The following is a 15315-nucleotide window of genomic DNA, read 5'->3' as shown; positions in this document are numbered from 1 at the left end:
AAATGTGCAGTGTACCATGGCGGTGTCCAACTGGGTGGTTCACAGGGGTTAAACTTCCGACTTGGGGTCCAAAGCACGCTTTGCCCTCCTGTAACATAACATAGCAAAAGGCCAGGACTGCCCGTGACCCTGGGGGAACTCAGGTGGGGGCCTCCTGCTCACCCTCTTCTCCAGGAGAAAGAGCAGAAGCAAAAGAATGAACACAACTGCTCAAAAAAATTTTCCAAGGGAAAAATATCAATGACTTCTAGAAAGTTCTTTGTTTTTAAGTTTCAATTTTTTGAGATATGATTCACATACAATACATTCACCCTTTCAAAGTGTCCATTTCAGTGGTTTTAGTATATTCACTGGTTTAGTATTTTAAAACATTTTCATCCTCCCCAAAGGAAGCCTCTGCCCCATTAACAATCACTCCCAATTCCTCCGTGCCCTCAGTCGCTGGCAACCTCTAATCTGTTTTCTGACTCTATGATTTGCCTAGTCCAGAGATTTGTAGAAAGCTTTTTGATTGAAGAGTTTTTAGATATCTAATATTATTTGGAGTTGGCAATTATTAAAATAGTGCCATTAAAACTGGAGGGAAAAAGAATTGTCCAGAGCCTATAACTAGGACTTCTAAAACTGATCACAGGACAGAACAAAGATGCTCATGAATATATCAGCGTATGTCTTTCCCTCCCTAGTCTTTGAAGAGTAGAGTCAGTAAAATTTGTCATAGAAACTTGGGTTATGCTTTGTTGGTGGGAAGTCATTTTTTTTATTTTTTTTTTATTAGCACAGTGACAATTTGTTGAGGAAATAAATATTTTCATTTGTATTTTGAGTCTATTTTGGAGCTTTTTAATTCAAGACTATATATCTTTGTCTACAAAAAAAAAAACAGCAACAAAAAGAAAAACAACTTGTGTTTGGGATAGTGTCTTGAAATGAAGAATATAAACAAAAATCTTTTAATAAAATTTTACTTTCTTAAAAAGCATAAAGGATTCTAATTTACTTAGCCAAGGCAGCTACTTGAAAATTAGCCATTATGTATGTATAGCTAATGAGGCCCTCTATTATGTATTCTAGAACTAAACTTCTTTAAAACAAGGCCACTGAAATAATTTTGAAGTGTGTCATTCTATCTCTATTTTCTCAAAACTGAATTATAACTGTTGGTCCAATTTGTCATTGGGTTTCTCAATAGAGCCTTGGGCTTGTATTTCTAGAACACTTGTAGCCTTTAAGTAAGTCAATGCCAATTTTTTGCTTTAAGAAGAGCTGCTTGGTGCGTTTTGCATCAATGGTTTGTTTAAAGGGAAAAGTTTGCTACTAATTTAAGCACGTCACTTCATGGCAGTATGTTGGGCAATAGCTTAGCTTTGCTTCTTCCAAAAAACAGAGCCTGAGATGAGGGTTTATACATAGTTTGTTTTAGGAAAAGATTCTAAGGAACAGGAATGGGACAGTGGACAGAGGGAAATGGAGGAAGAAAATGCCCATCCAAAGGTACCTTTGAACTAAACCCAGAAAGCAAGAGATAATCAGTTCAGCCAAGGTGAGAGGCTACCAGGTCACAGCTGTGGGCTGATGGTTGCTGCAGCAAAATGTGTGTCCAATAAAAAAGGTCCCAATGTTACACACACAATGAACACAAACAGATTGCAAAGGATGAACCACAGTTCTGTACACATGGCAGATCAATGTCTGTGCCAAACTTCAAACAGGAAGAAGCCATTTTCTATCATCACAGCTTTAGAAGCTCTCACATTGCCCTGGCCACAAAGACAGTACATGTCAGAACGGTGGAGAGACCATGCTCAGGAAAGAGAACTCAGGCCACTGACAAGCAGAGGCAGAACTGCTGTACTAAAGAGGCCCCAACACGCAAAGATGGGGGACCGCACTTGACCAGAAAGAGTAGCTGGGATCAAGAATCTAGTTCCCCTGGGCGGAGCGGGCAAGATCCACAGGAGGAGCTTGCCTTCTCTTCTCTTGGCCAGAATCTCAGTGACGATGAACTGGATACCTACCCTTGGGCCTCTATGCTCCTTATAGATGGCAGAGGGTAGGGAGATTTCATTCCAGAGTTCAAATCCAGTCACCCTCAACAAAACAATTTGTTAGTTTCATGAAGGCCGGCATTAAATCTTGGTGTGTTAAAATAACACCTGAGTTAGGGGGACTGTGCCTGATTATTAGAAATAATGTCCTCGTGTTTTTCCAACACTGCTAGCAGAGGAGTCGGTTGGGATGACATTTGGAGGAGGGCAGTTTGACAATAGGGAACCAAAGCCTTCCCAATATGTGTACCCTTTGACCCAGCAAGTCCACCATTAAGAACTGGTCCTAAGGAGAAAAGCAGATACATTCATAAAGATGTACATATGAGGATGATTATTAAAACATTGTTAATAACACTGAAGACAACTTTTACATTTATTAATTGGGGAATAGTTAATAAAATGTTGATACAGCCATAAAACTAAATACCAGGAAGTTATCCAAAACTATGGTGTAAATGTGTACCTATTAACATAGAAAGATGACGGCAATATTGTTAAGTAACAAAGCAAGTTAATGAACTATATGATTCCATTTACATAAAATTATATATGCATAGAGATGTGTCTAGACAGATGTTTACCAAATTTTTAACTGCTCATCTCTGACTAGTGATGTCTCAGGAGATTTCCCTGCTATACAGTCACTGTATCATTTGGGATTTTATAAGTCACACTATGATTTTTGCAATCTGAAAAAAACAGTACAGATATTTTCATTTTGAGGAAAATAGATTCCGGTTCCCAGACTGGGCCAAAAAACATGTGGGTAGCTCCTGCTTTACAAATTTAGCCTAGGTATGCTATTTGCTACAGCAACATGCAATAATTAGCTGACTCAGGGTGTATTTCCACTGTACTGACACGTAAGATTCTGGCTGTTCTACCTTGGGTTGAACTGAGGGGTATGTGCCAAAACTAGATCCATGTGAGCCATAAATAATTTTTGAAAAATCTGAGGATACTTTTTATCTTTCAGCACGTTGTCAAAGGGCTCACCTGATGTGCCCAATGTGCCAACCATCCAACCCAAAAAACTTGTTTTCGCTTAGCTCAGAGTGCCAGTGAGTCAGTCACATTGGAAGACTGGCATTTGGGTCTGGGAAAATAAGATCGGTATCAAGGGACTGTTCCCCTGTGATTCTCCAAACATCCTTCCTCCTTCTCAGTCCCCTCCCAGTATTTGTTGGGTTCATTTGAGGTTCAGTCCTTACCCTAGCATTCTCCACTGGAGTCATGATTCAATTTATTCATGGATGCATTGGTTTAAAATATCTTATGCAATATATCCAACAGCATATGGTGAGAATATGCAACCTGTAGATCAGACACTGATTAAGGATGTTTTGCCAGACTGTTAATTAGATAAATATATTAATGAATTAGGTTGATATGTTAAATAATGAATATGCTTATCAGAGTGTCACTGCTGTAACTCTAACTGATGGCGCAGAAGCGCATATGCCTTCTGATTCATCAAAAGACTAAATTATGCTCCTTAAACAACTGCATTGTATTCTAATTCTGTTCATTGGTAACTCATGTGATAGTTAATGAATATCTTGATTAATAAAATATCCCTTTCCCACAAGTAAAAAATTCACTCACTGCATGCTGGCACCTACACGTTTACAGGCAGCTTTGAAGGACATATCTTTTTCCCCTCCAGTTCGATAAAATCATTCACTGTATTTTGAGTTCTGGAAGAACCAGGTCTATAGCTTGGAATCCCCGATGCTTAGGTCCTGTCCTGCACCCTGGAGCCCTCCACTTAGGGTACAAGCATGAATGACAGGAACTCCCGTATGTCCACACGGTTCCCGGACGAGGCTCAACATCCAAGAGCAGAAAATAAATGCTTGTAGGTGACAGGAATTTTAAAGAGGTACCTGGGTGGCTTTTTGCCACAGGACTTTGCCCGTGAGTGGCCTGGAAGGAGAATCAGCTGCAGATGCCCCTTTTCTGACTTACATTTGACCGTGGGTGTCTTCCCCCAGGCAGGCAACTCTGAGTGTGGACCTGGGTAAAAACTCACATCTGGACCACTGCGGGGGACTCTCTCTGTCACGGCCCCTGAGCTTTTATTTCGTTTGCCTTTCTTGCTTTTGTTTCCTCCAGAGCATAGAGGTTTCGATAAACTGCTTTAGGTTATTTTAATCTCGGTGATTTTGCTTTGAAATCTACAAATTATTTTCAAAATGTGTTGAATTCTATCTTAGTATCTTTTATTCAATTTATTTCCTATGATTGGTAGGAGTGTTTAAAAATGATGGATTCATAGGCCCTGCCTCCTGAGATTCTGATTATTAGGTGAGTCTGGGCTGTGGCCCAGGCTTCCTTGCTAATTAAAAAGCAGCCAGAGTGATTCTCAGGGGCAGATGAGTTTCTCAACTACTGACTGAGTCCTTTACTCTCAAAGAATGAGAAAGTGTCATCTTGGGCTTATGTAATATTCTGGCACTCGGCAATCCTCCTCAGCAGTCATTTGAAATTCCAACATTTATAAAAACATAAATATGCATCAGTTACTGCTTGGCCCTGGGAACAGAGACAATACCGTGGGCTGAGAAGAAATCAGCTAGAGTCAAATTTTTGGGATGGTGTCTTGAATCAATCAGTGTAGCTGTTTACTGAAAAGAACAGGATTTTCTTAAAATTTCTAAATGATCCTTCGGAAAAAGGTAAAATTAAGTGTTTTGAAATAGAATATAACCTATTTTGTATCTGCTCAGAAGAATGACTTACAAATGTATTTAGCAATGGACCACATTTTTCTCTCAAACAAAAATGTCACCTAGAACTCTGATATGTACTACACCTAGGTGGGTTTTATGATTAAAATTGTATTTAGTAAGTTTTACTCTGTAATTGTTTGGAGGACTCTCTTCCCCTTCCACTTGTTTTAACATGGACAGACATCCCAAAGGCTCCATGTTAAATGTCTCTTCTAACCTCTTCCAGATTCAGTGGGTGATGCTGGGAGATGGAGAAGATGGACCTGGGCAGGCACGACTGAGCCTCAGCCTGCCTTTGCTCTCTTGGGTCTGCCGGCTCTCTGCCTTGTCACCAACTTAGCCCAGCAGGGAAGGCCTGTCCCCAACTGCCCCATGCCTTCCCTGGTGGGTGGGTAAACCCAGCTCTTGGGCACAACATTAAGTTGTTACAATAACAAACTTCAGGCTAGCTTTTGTCCATCAATGATGAATGATGCTACACTTTCATCTCCATGGGGTTGACTCCTATACTTATCTCTCACTTAATTGGGCAGGAAAAACTAGAATCCTTTCTCCCCTTCCTCCAATCCTAAACAATTATATTTACTTACTTCAAGGTCAGTTTGGGAGAATGATGCAGGCTGTTCTGATAAATCAGAACTGTAACGAAATATTGGCAGTGTTGGGGTTAAAAGCAGACGGTAGAACCTCAAGGTCTCTGCTGTTTATCAGCAGTTTGGCCTCAGGAAAACCACGGCATCTCCCCATGCCTTGGTTGCCTCCTCTGTAAAAGGGTACCTTTCTAATAGGATTATTGCAAAGTTTACACAAATTGATATTTGTGCATGAATAAAATGTTACAACAGTGCCTGGCATGTAATAAATACCTCATGAGTGCTTGCTGATATTATTTATTTCCTTTTTTTTTTTTTTTGGTTGTTGTTTGGTGCACAAGAGGGAACAAATTTTGACTCATGACACAGAAATAGCCATGAAAGATCAATTTTTCTCTTTTTCTCTCTCTCTCTTAAAAAAAAGAAAAAAACTCTGCTTTGTAGTGTCAGGACCCTTTCCCATTAAATCAACATGGCTGGAGATTCTTCAGTTTGAGGTTAGGCCCAAACCAATGACTGTCACAGAATAAAGTAATAATCAGTGTATCAAAATTCAGCAGATAACATATATGAGTGCTCATTTTTATTGTAGAGTTGTATGGGTTCGAAATATTTTTACATGAAAATTGAATTAAATATAAAAATCTTGAAGTACTTTCTTGGAACATAGTTTGAGAAACAGTGCTTTGGACTACACCTGTCAGAGGTAAACTGATCTTTTCTGCCAGCTGGGCAGGACTTAGAAGGACTTTTTGAATGGATTTTTAAAAATTTTAATCAGTTACCAAAAAACAAACAAACAAACAAAACAAACAAACAAACAAACAAACAAACAAACATATTTTGAGAATTGCAAATTCAAAATGGAAGCTTAATATCATGCCACGGAAGACTGAACAAGCCCCTTCTGAGTTACTCTTTCTATTTCTGGTAACCCCGCTGAGCTCGCACAACTCTGAGCGACCCCACTCCTACTGCATTGATGTAAATAGTGCCCAAAAGTGGTTGGACAAAATGATCTTCAAGAGTTCTTCCAGCTGCTTTCCTGGTGAGGTGTGATCATCCTTGGAGGGCTGACCAATGTTGTCATCTCTTGTGGTGGGCAGAACAATGGCCTCTCAAGGAACTGCACATCACAATGTCTAGAACCCGTGAACCTGTAAACACGGTACCTTAAACATGGCAAAAAGGACTTCGCAGCTCTGATTAAGTTGAAGACCAAGAGATGGGGTGATGAGCCTGCATTATCCAGGGGGGTCCAATCTAATCACAGGGCTCATTCAAAGCAGAGAGCCTTTCCAGGTTGTGAGAGGAGGGAGAGGTGACTAAAGCGGAATGGTCAGAGAGAAGCAACTCTGCTGGGCTTGAAGACGGATGCAGGGACCACAAGCTGAGGACTGCAGGTAGGGGGCCTCTAGACACACCTGAGAGGCATGCATCCTGAAAGGCATGCAGCCCTGCTGACACCCGAACGTTAGCCCCGGAGGCCCTGTATTGCACTTCTGACCTGCAGAACTGTAATATAACAACTATGAGCTGTTTTAAGCCCCTTAGTTTATGGTAATTTGTTCCAGCAGCAATAGAAAACTGATCTGCACCTATAACAAGAATTTTCAGTAATACAGTAACCATTCTTCGGTGAGTTTCTCTTTAAGTGCTAAAAAAAAAAAATTAGACAAAACCAACAGAAAACCCAAACCATTCTTGACAAGACGGACCTGGCTTAAATGTATATAGTTATTCATTCAAGACAGATGCTCACTGTTTTTTCAGACCCTACTGGGTGCTAGGTACTGTGTTAAATTTAGCAACATAGAGATGAGAAGGACAGGAAGCCTTCTTCTGAGAAGGCAACTGTTTTTATGGGAGAACCAAATTCCTCCTCCTCTTCTTTCTCCATTCACTGAAAAAAAGTGTACATACCTGGAAGTTTCTAGACTTTAATTTAGTCGATTCTTCAACAATTCTAGGAAGTAGAAATAGTATCGTTATCCCCATCTTACTAATGAGAAAACTGAAACACAGATAGATGAAAGGCTTGCCAAGGTCATATGCTAATAAATGGTGGAGTCAGGATATAATCCCACGCAGCCTGGCTCCAGAGCCTGTGACACTGAGTATTACAACACACTGTTTTGCATACAAATAATATACAAATAGTACTAATGCCAAGGCGATAAGTGAAACAATAGAGATGACACAGAGGGCAAGTTATGAACAGAGTGCCATGGGACTCAAAGTGACAGGCCCTTTGGAAAGAGACGGAAAATGCTTGCTGGAGTGGGAACACTCTATCTTACTATGAATTAATAACAATAGTTAACATTTGCTCTTTGCCCATGTGTCAGTTAGCTATTGCTGCATAATCCTCTAAAACTTAATGGCTTAAAATAATAGGCACTTGTTTCTGCTCACCAGTCTATGGGTCATCCAAATGGTTCTCCTGGAATACGCTACACTCAGTCATGCATCTGTGGTCAACTGTGACGCACGTGAGCAGTGCCAGTGAGCTAGGCTGGGCTCCTGCACATGTGGGGGGATTGGCGGGACACAGGCAGGGCTGCCTCAGTCTCCCTCAGCCAGCCAGCCTCGTGCACATGGAGGCGGCAGCGTTCCTTGAGAGGCAGCAAACTGGCACAGTACTACTTCTGCTGTTTCCACTGGACAGAGCAAGACACGGGAAATCGAGGGGGACAAAGAGGAAAGGAGTCAAGAGAACATACACAACTTCCTGATGGGAGAAGCTGTATAGGCACATTGCAAAGGGACAGGGAAACAGGGAGGGTGGAAAATTGGGAACATTTTATGATCAATCGACCCCACACACATTGGTTCATTTAAGGCTCACAGCAAACTTCTGACATAGAGGCAAAGTCATTGCACTCATATGACAGCTGAGGAAACCACAGAGCAGGCATTGGCATTGGGGTCCCCGGATGCCAGAGCCCGCGGGAGGACACGGAGTACAGCGTGAGCACAGAAAGCTCCCAGGGGAGGAAGAACAGGGGTGCAAGCATTCTCTGGCATCCAGTCCAGCAGGAATGCATCTACATTCTGTGCAGGGTCGGGGGCTGGGGAGGTGAGCAGGAGTCAGAATGAGGTTCCTGGCAGCAGGCACTGTGGGTAGAGATAACCATGAATGGCTGAGTCTGTCTCAACCCAGGAAAGACATGATGAGAGACTGAACCAAGGCCATGGCTGGGGACTTTGATTAGAGGAGGAGAGAACTGAGAGGCAGCTAAGAGGTAGAGTGGATGGGATGTGGCCACTGGCCGGATGGAGGGGACGAGGGACAGGGAGGACTTGAGGAGTGTGAGGAGATGGGGATGACATTCACAAAATAGGCAATTTGGGAGAAAACAGATTTGTGGGGTTGTGGGAAGATAGGTGGATGAGGGCAGATGGAGACAACTCATTCACTATTTACCCGATGAATGTGTTAGTGCCCATTATGTGCAGGTACTGTTCTAGGCACTTGAGGTACATCAGGGACAAAACAGCCCAAACTCTGTACCTCATGGAGTTTTGTTTTAGAGAAGAGAGACTAATCATATACACCATAAACATAATGAAGAAACAATTTTTTTAAGTGTGATAGGAGGTTACAATTACTATGTGTATTAGCGACCTCTGGCTGCTGTAACAAAATTGCCACAAACTGGATGGTACAAAACAACAAATGTATTTTTGCACAGTTCTGGGGCCAGAAGTCCAAAATCAGTATCACTAGGCCAAAATCAAGGTGTCGGCAGGGTTGTGCTCTCTCTGGAAGCTCTGGGGGAGAATTCGTTCCTGCCTCTTCCAGCTCTCGTGGTGCTGGGCATTCCTCGGCGTATGGCCACATCCTTCCCATCTCTACCCTCAGGGTCACCTTACCTTCTCGTCCTCTCTCTGCTTCTCATAAAGATACTCGTGATTACATTAAGGGCCCACCAAAATAATCCAGGATAATCTCTCCATCTCAAAATCCTTAATTTATTCATATCTGCAATCTTTGCTGTAGAGGGTAACACATTCACAGATTCCAGTGAAAAAGACACAACTATCTTTTTTTTAAACAGGGGGCATTATTCAGCCTACTAAACTATGGCACGAAGGAAATGCAAAGCAAGGTGTGTGGGAGCAGGACTGTTGGGGATTGGGGGGGAGAGACTGAGCTGTGAGACAGGGTGGTCCAGACAGGGCGCACTGTAGAGGTGACATCCGAAAATGTCTGGGGAAAGCATGTAGGCAGGGAGTGTGTCGCAGGCAGTCGAGTGGCGTGAGTGGAGGAAGGAGAGGCTAGGAGGATGAGTGAGGGCACGGGGTGACTGCAACAAAGCCTGTTTTAGATACATGGGGTGACCTTGAGACCTCCAAATCCTGGGCTGGAAGGAGGAAGGGCTTTAAGCATTCAAAGGGGAGGGAAAGTCAAGGTCTGAGATGAGGTCATCCAGGAAAAATACGCAGAATAAAAAGATCAGAGGTCAGAGGACAGAACCATGTGGTAAACCAATGTTTAAGGGACAGTCGAGTTTAACCTCATCTATCTACAAAAACCTGGATTTTAGAAAACAAAGCACCAGTTTCTTTTCTCAAATAACCTGCAAGCAAGGCTGGGCGAGGCTCTGATCTCGGTTCAGGGAAAACACTCAACTTCTAAGCTGCAGAGGCGCACAGAAGGTCTAAATACTCTCCTTCCTGAGCCACTTTCCTGATCACCACTGAGTCACACGTCTGTGCTACCGTTTTGCATCTGATCTCCAGGATGCCTAGAACCGCCGGGTGCTGGTCGGGTATATCCTGTGCTTGTTGGGTGCAAGAATTCATTCACCATCTGAGTTTTATGAGTCTTGACTGCCAGGATTGATAGTGATTGTACCACAGGAAACCGGGATGGGCTATGGTGTTTCCTTACGGGCTGCTTCTCTAGGAACAGCTACACAAAAAGAGGAAAAGGCCTGGTCCAAATTAACTTCCGCCATAATCTACGTATATGACAGTAGATTGAGAAGGCTAGCTATAATATGACTTACCATTATTATCAGGAAGGGTAAGAATTACTGTGTAGGTAAAAAGAAGCCATCTTTGTTTGCCACAATTGAAATAAATACTTCATATCTCTTCTTAAAAGATACATTTTTGTTTACATTGACTTATTTTCTTATGTCTGGTCTTTACATATATATTCTTAATTTGTTATATACATCATCATGTATTTAACTAGAATAGTGAACTTGGGAGAATAAAAATTTTTTTGTTAGAGTGAGATTTTATTTCACTGCTGATTATGCCAAATTCTGTTTAGCACTCATGAGCAAAAGTAGAGAATGATGTTTGACTTATGACAGGATTTGTCACCTCCTATTAGCTCTGGACACTATACAAATGTGATAACCATGTCGAGCTTCAAATGTTGCACCAAATCCTGTATCTTAACACTGCTGCCGGTTCCCAGTGTACTGGAACTGTCTTTTGATGGATTGTTCTAATATTGAGTCACGTGCCGTAGGCAAATAAAACATATTTAACTAATTCGATACAGCTATGAGGTGCCATAACCTCCACCGAGTTGAGGCCTCACTTTCATTACTGAGAACTAGAGCCAGGCTTACGAGGTCACTGGACCTGTTGGGTCATTACGCCCAGAAACAGCAGTTTAGCATCAATTATGCCAAAACCAAAGGTCACTGTAGGTTCACCATTTTCAACATCGAATGGAAGCTGTAGACTAATCTTGCCCCATCACTCACCTCTTTTGGCTACGTGAGCATCTGAGGTGCAACTTGTTTGTTACCATAGGTGTATCTGGCCTCACACTGACCACGCTTTCATGGCTGAGATGGCACTTGGAAACTCTTGTCAGTGAAAAGTTCAGACCAAGTTGACTTTCCCCATGTTTTATTGGTGGTCCCAGCTGTGGACATGTACACAACTGTATGTAAAGGTGGTGGTCTGTTCTCACCTCCACACCCCAACTTCTCTCAAGGTACCACTATGGCTTCCATCAGTGGATGGACTCTCTTCCACTGCTTGTAGGCTGCCCTAAACAGTGGCTCCCAACCTCGCTGCCTGTGAGACTCATCTGGGAGCATTTGTAGACATGGAGGGCGAGGCCTTGCCCCAGACCAGTTGACTAACGCTCAGGATTCAGGGAAGGAGGCGGGACTTACATCCCCAGGTGATTTTGAAGCATGAGAGGACTGAGAATTACTGACAGAAAGCACATGAAACTGCTTTGTGACCAAAATCATATCCAAGTCTTCCATAACCTTCCACTATGATTTGCCCATGGTCCATGACTTTCCAAAAGTTTACTTTAGATGCCTTACATTGTAGAAAGACTGTCTAACAATGGTAATGAGTTGGTCATGACAGAAGCAACCGTTTATGACCAGTGAACCAGGTACTGTGCACTTTCTTACTGAATCCTCATAGCAGCCCAGCGAGGTAACTATCTACTCTCTTCATTCTGTGGATTAAGAATTTTGGGTTCAGCAAAGAAACTCACTCAAGGTCATAGTCAGTAAGTAAGAGAACTAGGATGCAGGAGCATGTGCGTCCCATCCAGTCAGTGCATCAGCAGGATGCAATGAGGGGGTTGAGTGCTGTGGGGTCACATGGCACCGGGAGCAGTAGCCCAATCCTGGCTTCTCAGAGAAACTGAATCTAAACCGTAACCTGGAGGAGAACGTGACGCCAGGTTGGGAAGTCCAGAGAGGGGCGCTGAGGGAGGGGCAGGCTGCTAGAAAAGGGGGCGAAGGAGGAAGGAAAGTGTTCCAGGCTGGGGTAACACATGTGCAGAGGCCTGGAGATGAAATAGAATATGCTAATGATGCAGGTGAGAATAAACACGAGATGTCCCCAATGAGCTCAGGGAGAAATGGCAAAGCATCAAAATTAACATATCAGGGGATCTACGGCAAAGAGAGCACATTGAGTTTACAGAATTGCAGTCCTGTGAGTTCAGTCACAGGAAAAAGGTACCTGATAATTCAGCAGTGATGTGAGATATTCCGTTCAATTGGTTAAAGAATCTAAGCCCCAGGGAGGGTCAGGGTCCTGCCCAAGGTCCTAGCAGCTGTCTAAACAGCCCCGAGCTGGCCTTGAAACACGGTGTGCTTGACTCCAGGACAGGATTTTTTGTATCCTGCACACTTCAAGGTAAGTCATCAGAGAGAACGGAAATCATTGTGCATCGTTTAAATGATGAAAATGAAGAAAAGGTGATGCTGACTGCTTCCTGCATGTCCACCATTCCTCCTGCTTAGGCAGCTCTTACATCAATGTCCTCACCTGGGGTCCCAAAGCGGCCACGGCACAAACACAAGTTCATGTACATATGTGTGTGAGCATCTTTGTGGGAGAAGGTCTATCGCAATCCCAAGTGCATTCCCACAGCTTTCAAAGGGCCTTTGGTTCCCAAAGAGATTTTACAATGGCCAAGTGCCTTTATTAAAAACCCAAAAGGCACAGTGTGTTTTCCTAAGCCTACATATTCGGTACTGTTGGATAGTTTCACTTAATAGTGTGCTTGATACGAGTTTTCCCCATATACAGCTAGTTTATGTCTATAAGCGTAAAACAGAATTTTCAATCATTGTTATCAACAGTGACAACAACAACTGCTTAATTCATACAATAGGCCGCATAGGATTCTACGTCACGTTATTTGATCTTAAAACTGCTCTGTGACATGTGTGTTATGATCATTGCCATGTCACAGAGAAGAAAACTCAAAACCAAAAAGATTAAGCCCGCCGCCCTTAATCTCAGTGTTTCCCAAAGTGTGGTCACTGGACCGATGGCATCAGCGTCACCTGGGAACCCACCAGAAGTGCAAACCCCTGGGTCTCACCTCAGACCTACAGAATCCAAAACTCTGGGAATGGGGCCCAACAGCCCCTGGTCACCCTGTTTGAGAAACACAGCCCAAGAAAATGCAGCCAGGATTTAAATATAGCTGGTGTTGCCACACATCACAGCTGATAAATGACAAAGCTGAGACTCAAGCCAGGGTGTCAACTGCTGGTTTACCTTCTCTGGTTCAAGCAGTGTTGATGTAAACAGTCTGACTAGGTTAGTTAAGCCCTTCCCTGCCGTGGGACTTAATTTTATGACTCCAGTTGATGGAGTAAACATTGGGGCAACAACCTCTGCTCAGCTGTCCCCATTGGTATGTGTGCATCACGGCTTTCTCAACGTGGGGTTCCAAACCCTGGGGATGTCTAGATTTGAGCTGAGTGACTTCGATTTTACCAGCATTAAGGACAGGCATTTAGGAAGGCTCTAACTCCACACAAGTCTGGTTACAAAATAAATAATAATAATAATAATAATCAATAGATCAGATCGTCTTTATGAAAAATTAACTTTTTCCTTATAAGAGAAACCGGGAGGAGTATTTCACAAAGGCAGCAAGAGCCTCATTTTAAAGGCTCTCCTGGTACAACAGAGGCCCAGTGTGGAAAGATGAATCTGGTACTTGGTGTAAGTGACAACTCTAGGTTTTGAAGCTAACCTCAATAGCTGGAAAGACGGTGTCAACACTGAAAATGTACAGTATATTGCATAGCCCCTCAAATGACACTCTATGCTGCCTTCCGCTTTGGTTTAACCTCTTTGACCTCTTCCCTCCCAACTCATTTTGAGGTCTTTAGAAATACACATTACAGCTGCAAGGACACATTTGGGGAATAAGCACAGTTTCAAAAATAATGACTTGAAATCAGATTAGACAGTCTCCTTTTTCAGGTTGTAAATTGTATCATTGCATTGGCTTGGTGAATTGGAAAGGAGAACCCTTCCAGCATATTCCAAACATCTCAACAATCAGCTCACAAGTAACTTACTATTCTGATTGCATATTAGACAAGATTGGACACCAAGTACAGGGCATTCTTGAAACAGCAGATGCCTGGGAGGGAGCTGTGTGTCATGGAGTCTGAATGACCTAATACTTCGAGATTAGCAGCCCTCCAGATTAGGGAGTGGCACCAAAACATTTTTTTTCCCCTTTTATTATTAAGTCCAGTTCCAGCTTTCTATACTCCCTGGCTTTCGTAAGGAGTGTCACCAGCACAATGACACAATGTTCTCCTCTTTGCATTACCAAACACAGGAAGTGCAATGGGGAAACAGGCTGCTAATAAAAATGAGTTCAGACCTTTGATATAGATGTGACAATCTGATTTTCCTGTAGGAGAGTCTGGTCTCATTTTCGATTAAAATAAGGTAATAAAACCAGACAATAGAGCTATAGGACTCTAATTTCAGCTTTTTAAACAATGTAAACATACTGATGTCTTATAAATATCCTCTACAATGAGGTCACTTTTTTATGCTTTTAGTGTTTGTGTGTGTATATGCCCATGTATGTGTGTGTATTCCTATCACCTATCTATCTATCTATCTATCTATCTATCTATCTATCTATCTATCTATCTATGAGAGATGCTTATCTACACATTAGCACAGACTTGGATTTCTAAACAATCTGATAACACCAAAAAGACCTAGTCAGTGCCTACCCCATAAGAAATAGTATAGTGTGATTTGTACAGTTATCATTTTATATTAAATTATTAAGATACTAGGATATCTTAAAAGGCACATGTCAAATAATATCACTTAAAATAAGCCTAAAGAAAAAAATGAAATTATGCACAGAATAGTTGTAAGCTAAAAACTTCATTAATTTACCTTTTAAAAAATCAGTTCTATTTATCTCCCCCTCTCTCTCTCTCTCGATATATATATATTTCTTTATGATGGGGTAGGCACTGACTAGGTCTTTTTGGTGTTATCAGATTGTTTAGAAACCCAAAGTCTGTGCTAATGTGTAGATAAGCATCTCTCATAGATAGATAGATAGATAGATAGATAGATAGATAGATAGATAGATAGATAGATAGATAGATAGAGATAGATAGGTGATAGGAATACACAGACATACATGGG

This window comes from Rhinolophus sinicus, chromosome 17, assembly GCF_057876585.1.
Source record: "Rhinolophus sinicus isolate RSI-liver-muscle chromosome 17, RSI-T2T, whole genome shotgun sequence".
Taxonomy (NCBI): domain Eukaryota; kingdom Metazoa; phylum Chordata; class Mammalia; order Chiroptera; family Rhinolophidae; genus Rhinolophus; species Rhinolophus sinicus.
Note: the sequence above shows the minus strand (reverse complement) of the source record.